Genomic DNA, 6,155 nt, shown 5'->3' with positions numbered 1-6,155 from the left:
AGGTGCAAGGATGGCCAGTCAACAGTCCATTAATGTTCTTGTATTCCATTTTTGCCTATTAAATTATTTACATTGGTGTTCTCGCTGGTTTGTTAGTTTTTAAACCTACATTGATGTTTTTTGAAGGCTTAGCATGATGGGGCTGAAGAAACTTGCCATTCTGAAAACTTTTTGCAAGGATTAATTCAGTGCACCCTAAATATTGTACTGCCTCATGAGGATTTCTGATTTGATCAAGCCGACTTTCTTGATCCTCAACGCGCCCCGTCTGCCCTCACGGGCCAAAATAACTAAAAGGGACAACTGAATAAATGGATTGTCAATCTGTTCTAGGTCGTTCATCTCAGCAGCTCTATCCAGTGTTAAGGTTAATTTCTCTTCCTGTCGTCTTCTGGCGCTGCTGTGGCACAATCTAGTTACTGTTTTTCACCTAATAGTAAAATTCTCAGTTTGTAATACTCTGTGCTCATTTACCGAATTCTATGATCTTCTTGGGTGCAGTTTAATAACTGAGTCACGTAATGGGGATTAATCCATGGCTACATAGGCATTTACAAGGTTTAACATATTTAGGGTTTTTACTTAATTTGTGCCCGGAAGCACGTCTTTGATTTGTTCCATATGACAAGCTTTGATGCACCAGAGTGGGGAGCGGGACACACTTCCAGGCACATGGACGATCAGTTCATGGTGCATTACGTAAAGAACCCTGCGACTTGCAACTTGCTGAATGGTTAGATGCTGCGCTGAGTCATAGTCACTACTAATGGGAACACATGATCAAGCATATTAACATTGGGATATCTGAGCTACTAATTGGCAGGTGTGATCACTGGTAACTGTGAGGTAAATTGATATGATATTCAGTAAGTTTTCTGAGATAGCGTTCGGAAATTAATAAACTATTTCCATATGTTATTTTGTGTATTTTTATCCTTATGAGGACAGTTGGCTTTCAGGTTTCCGAATCCTCCTGAGTAAAATCATTCGGAATTATAAAATTGTATTTTGTCAGATTCTGTAATAAATCCTCCCTAAAGCTACAGCCAATGTTTTTGTTAATGGGGGATTAAGAAGGTTGGGCCTATGAAGTAAGGCTCTGCTGATACTATCCCCCTAGAGTAAAGGGAAGTAGAGAACTGTCAGTTTCAAGAAGAGCTAGTGACGTGTTACTACTTCCTACATTTGCCCTGTTCTCATTTGCTCATTGTTGTTGCGCTCTAGTGGCAGTATGCATCATGGCTGTGTTGGCTTTGAACAGTGGGAGAATTCTTTCAGTGCGATCACTGGGGCGAGGGATAGTAATCTAGCTTCCGACAGTGTTCTACATTTCCTGTGGGCACCGTTGGAGTGACGTCTAGTATGGGCGATGTTATAGCACCCACGCCAATATGTCTTATTGTATCCTTTCTGGGGGTACATAAGGTAAAAGAAGTCCATCTGTTACGTGAAAGTCTTTTTTTGCAGCTTGCTAATAGGACCGATATTACCAAAACTGTAAAAAAAAAACAAATTGCCCTCTGAAAGACACCTTAATACAACATGGACACAAAGTTGAATGCTTTCAAGTGTAAGCAATATTCTGCCCACATTAGAAAGCAGGACCCCACACTATTTCAGTAGCTCTTGATGCTCACAGTTTTGGTGTTACCGACCACAGACAAACTTTCTGTACAGATCCAACTTGCACCAAAATGCATACTTTTCATTAAATCTGTGAACTGGAAGATCAATCAGTAACCTGGCAAGCCTAGATTTAACTGTAGAGAAAGATAGTTACAGGCAGTACTTGGTGATGAAAGGTCAAGGGGTGAAGATGGTGCTTTGTGTGGTGGTTTATTTTTTGGACTTTTTTGTTTTCCCTCTGCCCTTCCACATACATCTCTATGTCCTTGAAGGGCTAAACTTCTGTGTAAAATTCAGAAGGAGGACTAGGCTTCCAGTAGGCTGTGGGTGTACCAGAAAATAATATTTTTGCTTCTTGAAATCATGGGTATCGCTTTTTTCAGTAACATTTTTGTTTTTGCTGACAGGAACGTGATGTCTTGGTCGATTCCACCTCTTATGGGCATAAAAACCGAACTCCCAGAGAGAAATGGTTCCAGGGCCTCATCTGGACGTCACGGTGAGCATAATTCCTACAGAATACGGGCTTTGAATGTTGAACTGTGAGCCGGTCTGCATCATAGTTTTCTTTTGTGGAGCTCGCTCTCTTGCATTGCATATTGTGTATTGAGCCCCTAGGATAAGATTAATGTTCAACACCAAGCCTGTTTAAGAGTCTGAGTAATCTAGTCCAGTGCAGTTCTGTGCTTTCACCCTGTGCATCTTCCCATGTTGCAGGCCAAGAAAGCCTTTGAAAGGGTTGAGAGGCCAGCATGGTTCTAAGTAAATTTATATATGGGTACAGGAGGCTGTCACATGCCAGGTGTGCATACCACAGAGCCAGGCCACAGTATACTAATATTTCCAATTAGAGGAGCAAGGCTCATTTGACACTTTATGGGGTATCCTAGCTTGTGAACTTCCAGACCAAGCCAGAAGTCTGTTGGCGGTTTTATGGCGTTTTTTTGGGCGGTATTTTGCCGGTCATGTGTATTTCGGCGCTCTTTTGGCGGTCATGTGGCGCTCTTTTGGCGGCCGTTCGGCGCTCTCCTGGCCCTCTATCGGCGCTCTCCTGGCCCTCTATCGGCGCTCTCCTGGCGCTCTCTGTCGGTGGTCTTTCGGCGCTATTCTGGCGCTATTCTGGCGCTATTCTGGCGCTATTCTGGCGCTATTCTGGCGCTATTCTGGCGCTATTCTGGCGCTATTCTGGCGCTATTCTGGCGCTATTCTGGCGCTCTTTCTGGCGCTATTCTGGCGCTCTTTCTGGCGCTATTCTGGCGCTCTTTCTGGCGCTATTCTGGCGCTCTTTCTGGCGCTCTTTCGGCGCTCTTTCGGCGCTCTTTCGGCGCTATTCTGGCGGCCATTTGGCGCTCTCTCGGCGCTATTCTGGCGGCCATTTGGCGCTCTCTCGGCGCGGGGGGCATAGGTGGGAGACTAGTCTTCACCAATGTGCGCATATGCGAGTTAGCATTCAGGTGTAAAACAGTAGCATGATCCAAAGACAAAATTAGCCCTGCTCTGTTACCTTTAAGTTAAAGATCCTTACCCTCTCTGGAGCCAAACTATTTCATAACACACAGCGTCCTGTCAGAAATTGGTTGGAAAGGACTCTTTCTTGCACCTTAACTTTTTGCAAGGATTAATTCAGGGCAGCCTAAATATTGTACTGTCTCATGAGGATTTCTGATTTGATCAAGCCGACTTTCTTGATCCTCAACGGCCCCGTCTGCCCTCACGGTCCAAAATAACTAAAAGGGACAACTGAATAAATGGTTTGTCAATCTGTTCTAGGTCGTTCATCTCAGCAGCTCTATCCAGTGTTAAGGTTAATTTCTCTTCCTGTCGTCTTCTGGCGCTGCTGTGGCACAATCTAGTTACTGTTTTTCACCTAATAGTAAAATTCTCAGTTTGTAATACTCTGTGCTCAGTTACCGAATTCTGTGGTCTTCTTGGGTGCAGTTTAATAACTGAGTCAAGTAATGGGGATTAATCCATGGCTACATAGGCATTTACAAGGTTTAACATATTAAGGGTTTTTACTTAATTTGTGCCCGGAAGCACGTCTTTGATTTGTTCCATATGACAAGCTTTGATGCACCAGAGTGGGGAGCGGGACACACTTCCAGGCACATGGACGATCAGTTCATAGTGCATTACGTAAAGAACCCTGCGACTTGTAACTTGCTGAATGGTTAGATGCTGCGCTCAGTCATAGTCACTACTAATGGGAACACATGATCAAGCATATTAACATTGGGATATCTGAGCTACTAATTGGCAGGTGTGATCAATGGTAACTGTGAGGTAAAGTGATATGATATTCAGTAAGTTTTCTGCGATAGCGTTCGGAAAATGTATAAATTATTTCCATATGTTATTTTGTGTATTTTTATCCTCATGAGGACAGTTGACTTTCAGGTTTCCGAATCCTCCTGAGTAAAATCATTCGGAATTATGAATTTGTATTTTGTCAGATTCTGTACCAAATCCTCCCTGAAGCTACAGCCAATGTTTTTGTTAATGGGGGATTAAGAAGGTTAGGCCTATGAAGTAAGGCTCTGCTGATACTATCCCCCTAGAGTAAAGGGAAGTAGAGAACTGTCAGTTTCAAGAAGAGCTAGTGACGTGTTACTACTTCCTACATTTGCCCTGTTCTCATTTGCTCATTGTTGTTGCGCTCTAGTGGCAGTATGCATCATGGCTGTGTTGGCTTTGAACAGTGGGAGAATTCTTTCAGTGCGATCACTGGGGCGAGGGATAGTAATCTAGCTTCCGACAGTGTTCTACATTTCCTGTGGGCACCGTTGGAGTGACGTCTAGTATGGGCGATGTTATAGCACCCACGCCAATATGTCTTATTGTATCCTTTCTGTGGGTACATCAGGTGAAAGAAGTCCATCTGTTAAGTGAAAGTCTTTTTTGGCAGCTTGCTAATAGGACCGATATTACCAAAACTGTAAATGTCACATGCCAGGTATGGATACCACAGAGTCAGGCCACATTATACTAATATTTCCAATTAGAGGAGCAAGGCTCATTTGACGCTTCATCGGGTATCCTAGCTTGTGAACTTCCAGACCAGGTCAGAAGTCTTTTGGCAGTTTTTTGGAGTGTTTTGGCTGTCATTTGGCGCCATTTGGCTGTTTTTTGGCTGTCTGTAAGGAAATGCCTCCTTGGAATGGTTACCCCCTAATCTTTTGCCTTTGCTCATGCTAAGTTATGATTTGAAACTGTGCTGGGACCCTGCTAACCAGGCCCCAGGACTAGTGTTCTTTCCCAAAACTGTACATTTGTCTTCACAATTGGCACAATACTGGCACTCAGGTAAGTCCCTTGTAACTGGTACCCCTGGTACCAAGGGCCCTGTTGCCAGGGAAGGTCTCTAAGGGCTGCAGCATGCCTTATGCCACCCTAGAGACCCCTCACTCAGCACATGCACACTGCTTCACAACTTGTATGTGCTGGTGGGGAGAAAATGACTAAGTCGACATGGCACTCCCCTCAGAGTGCCATGCCAACCTCACACTGCCTGTGGCATAGGTAAGTCACCCCTCTAGTAGGACTTACAGCCCTAAGGCAGGGTGCACTATACCACAGGTGAGGGCATATGTGCATGAGCACTATGCCCCTACAGTGCAGGGTAGCCATAAGAGTATATGGTCTGGGAGTTTGTCAAAAACGAACTCCACAGTTCCATAATGGCTATACTGAAAACTGTGAAGTTTGGTATTAAACTTCTCAGCACAATAAATACACAATGATGCCAGTGTACAATCTATTGTAAAATACACCCAGAGGACATCTTAGAGATGCCCCCTGAATACATGCCCGACTTCTAGTGTAGGCTGACCAGTTCCTGCCAGCCTGCCACACACCAGACATGTTGCTGGCCACATGGGGAGAGTGCCTTTGTCACTATGTGGCCAGGAATAAAGCCTGTACTGAGTGGAGGTGCTTCTCAGCTCCCCCTGCAGGAGCTGTAACACCTGGCGGTGAGCCACAAAGGCGCACCTCTTTTGTTACAGCGCCCCAGGGCATCCCAGCTAGTGGAGATGCCTGCCCCTCCGGCCACTGCCCCCACTTTTGGCAGCAAGGCTGGAGGAAATAATGAGAAAAACAAGGAGTCAGCTCCCACCAGTCAGGACAGCCCTTAAGGTGTCCTGAGCTGAGGCTCACCCCTGCCTTTAGAAATCCTCCATCTTGAGTTAGGAGGATTCTCCCAATAGGATTAGGGATGTGCCCCTCTCCCCACAGGTAGGAGGCACAAAGAGGGTGTAGCCACCCTCAAGGACAGTAGGCATTGGCTACTGCCCTCCCAGACCTAAACACACCCCTAAATTCAGTATTTAGGGGCTCTCCAGATCCCAGGAAATCAGATTCCTGCAACCTGAAGAAAGAAGAAGGACTGCTGACCTAAATCCTGCAGAGAAGGAGGAAGACGACTACTGCTTTGGCCCGAGCCCTACCGGCCTGTCTCCAACTTCGAAAACCTGCTCCAGCGACGCATCCAACAGGGACCAGCGACCCTGAAGTCTCAGAGGACTGCCCTG

At 45.4% G+C, this 6,155-nt stretch overlaps 2 non-coding genes across 2 annotated transcripts; both read left to right on the top strand.

The window, feature by feature from the left end:
• The first annotated feature begins 1,060 nt into the window (after positions 1-1,060).
• LOC138273949 (small Cajal body-specific RNA 4) lies at positions 1,061-1,187 on the top strand. Its single transcript, XR_011200320.1, has one exon. It is a non-coding gene; the product is annotated as a small Cajal body-specific RNA 4 (non-coding RNA).
• A 2,937-nt stretch (positions 1,188-4,124) lies between these two features.
• LOC138273963 (small Cajal body-specific RNA 4) lies at positions 4,125-4,251 on the top strand. The gene has a single exon (XR_011200334.1). It is a non-coding gene; the product is annotated as a small Cajal body-specific RNA 4 (non-coding RNA).
• The last annotated feature ends 1,904 nt before the right edge of the window (positions 4,252-6,155 follow it).

Source organism: Pleurodeles waltl, unplaced genomic scaffold, assembly GCF_031143425.1.
Source record: "Pleurodeles waltl isolate 20211129_DDA unplaced genomic scaffold, aPleWal1.hap1.20221129 scaffold_127, whole genome shotgun sequence".
In the NCBI taxonomy this organism is placed as follows: Eukaryota; Metazoa; Chordata; class Amphibia; order Caudata; family Salamandridae; genus Pleurodeles; species Pleurodeles waltl.
The sequence above is the reverse complement of the archived record's forward strand: the minus strand, read 5'-3'. Positions and strand labels throughout refer to the sequence as shown.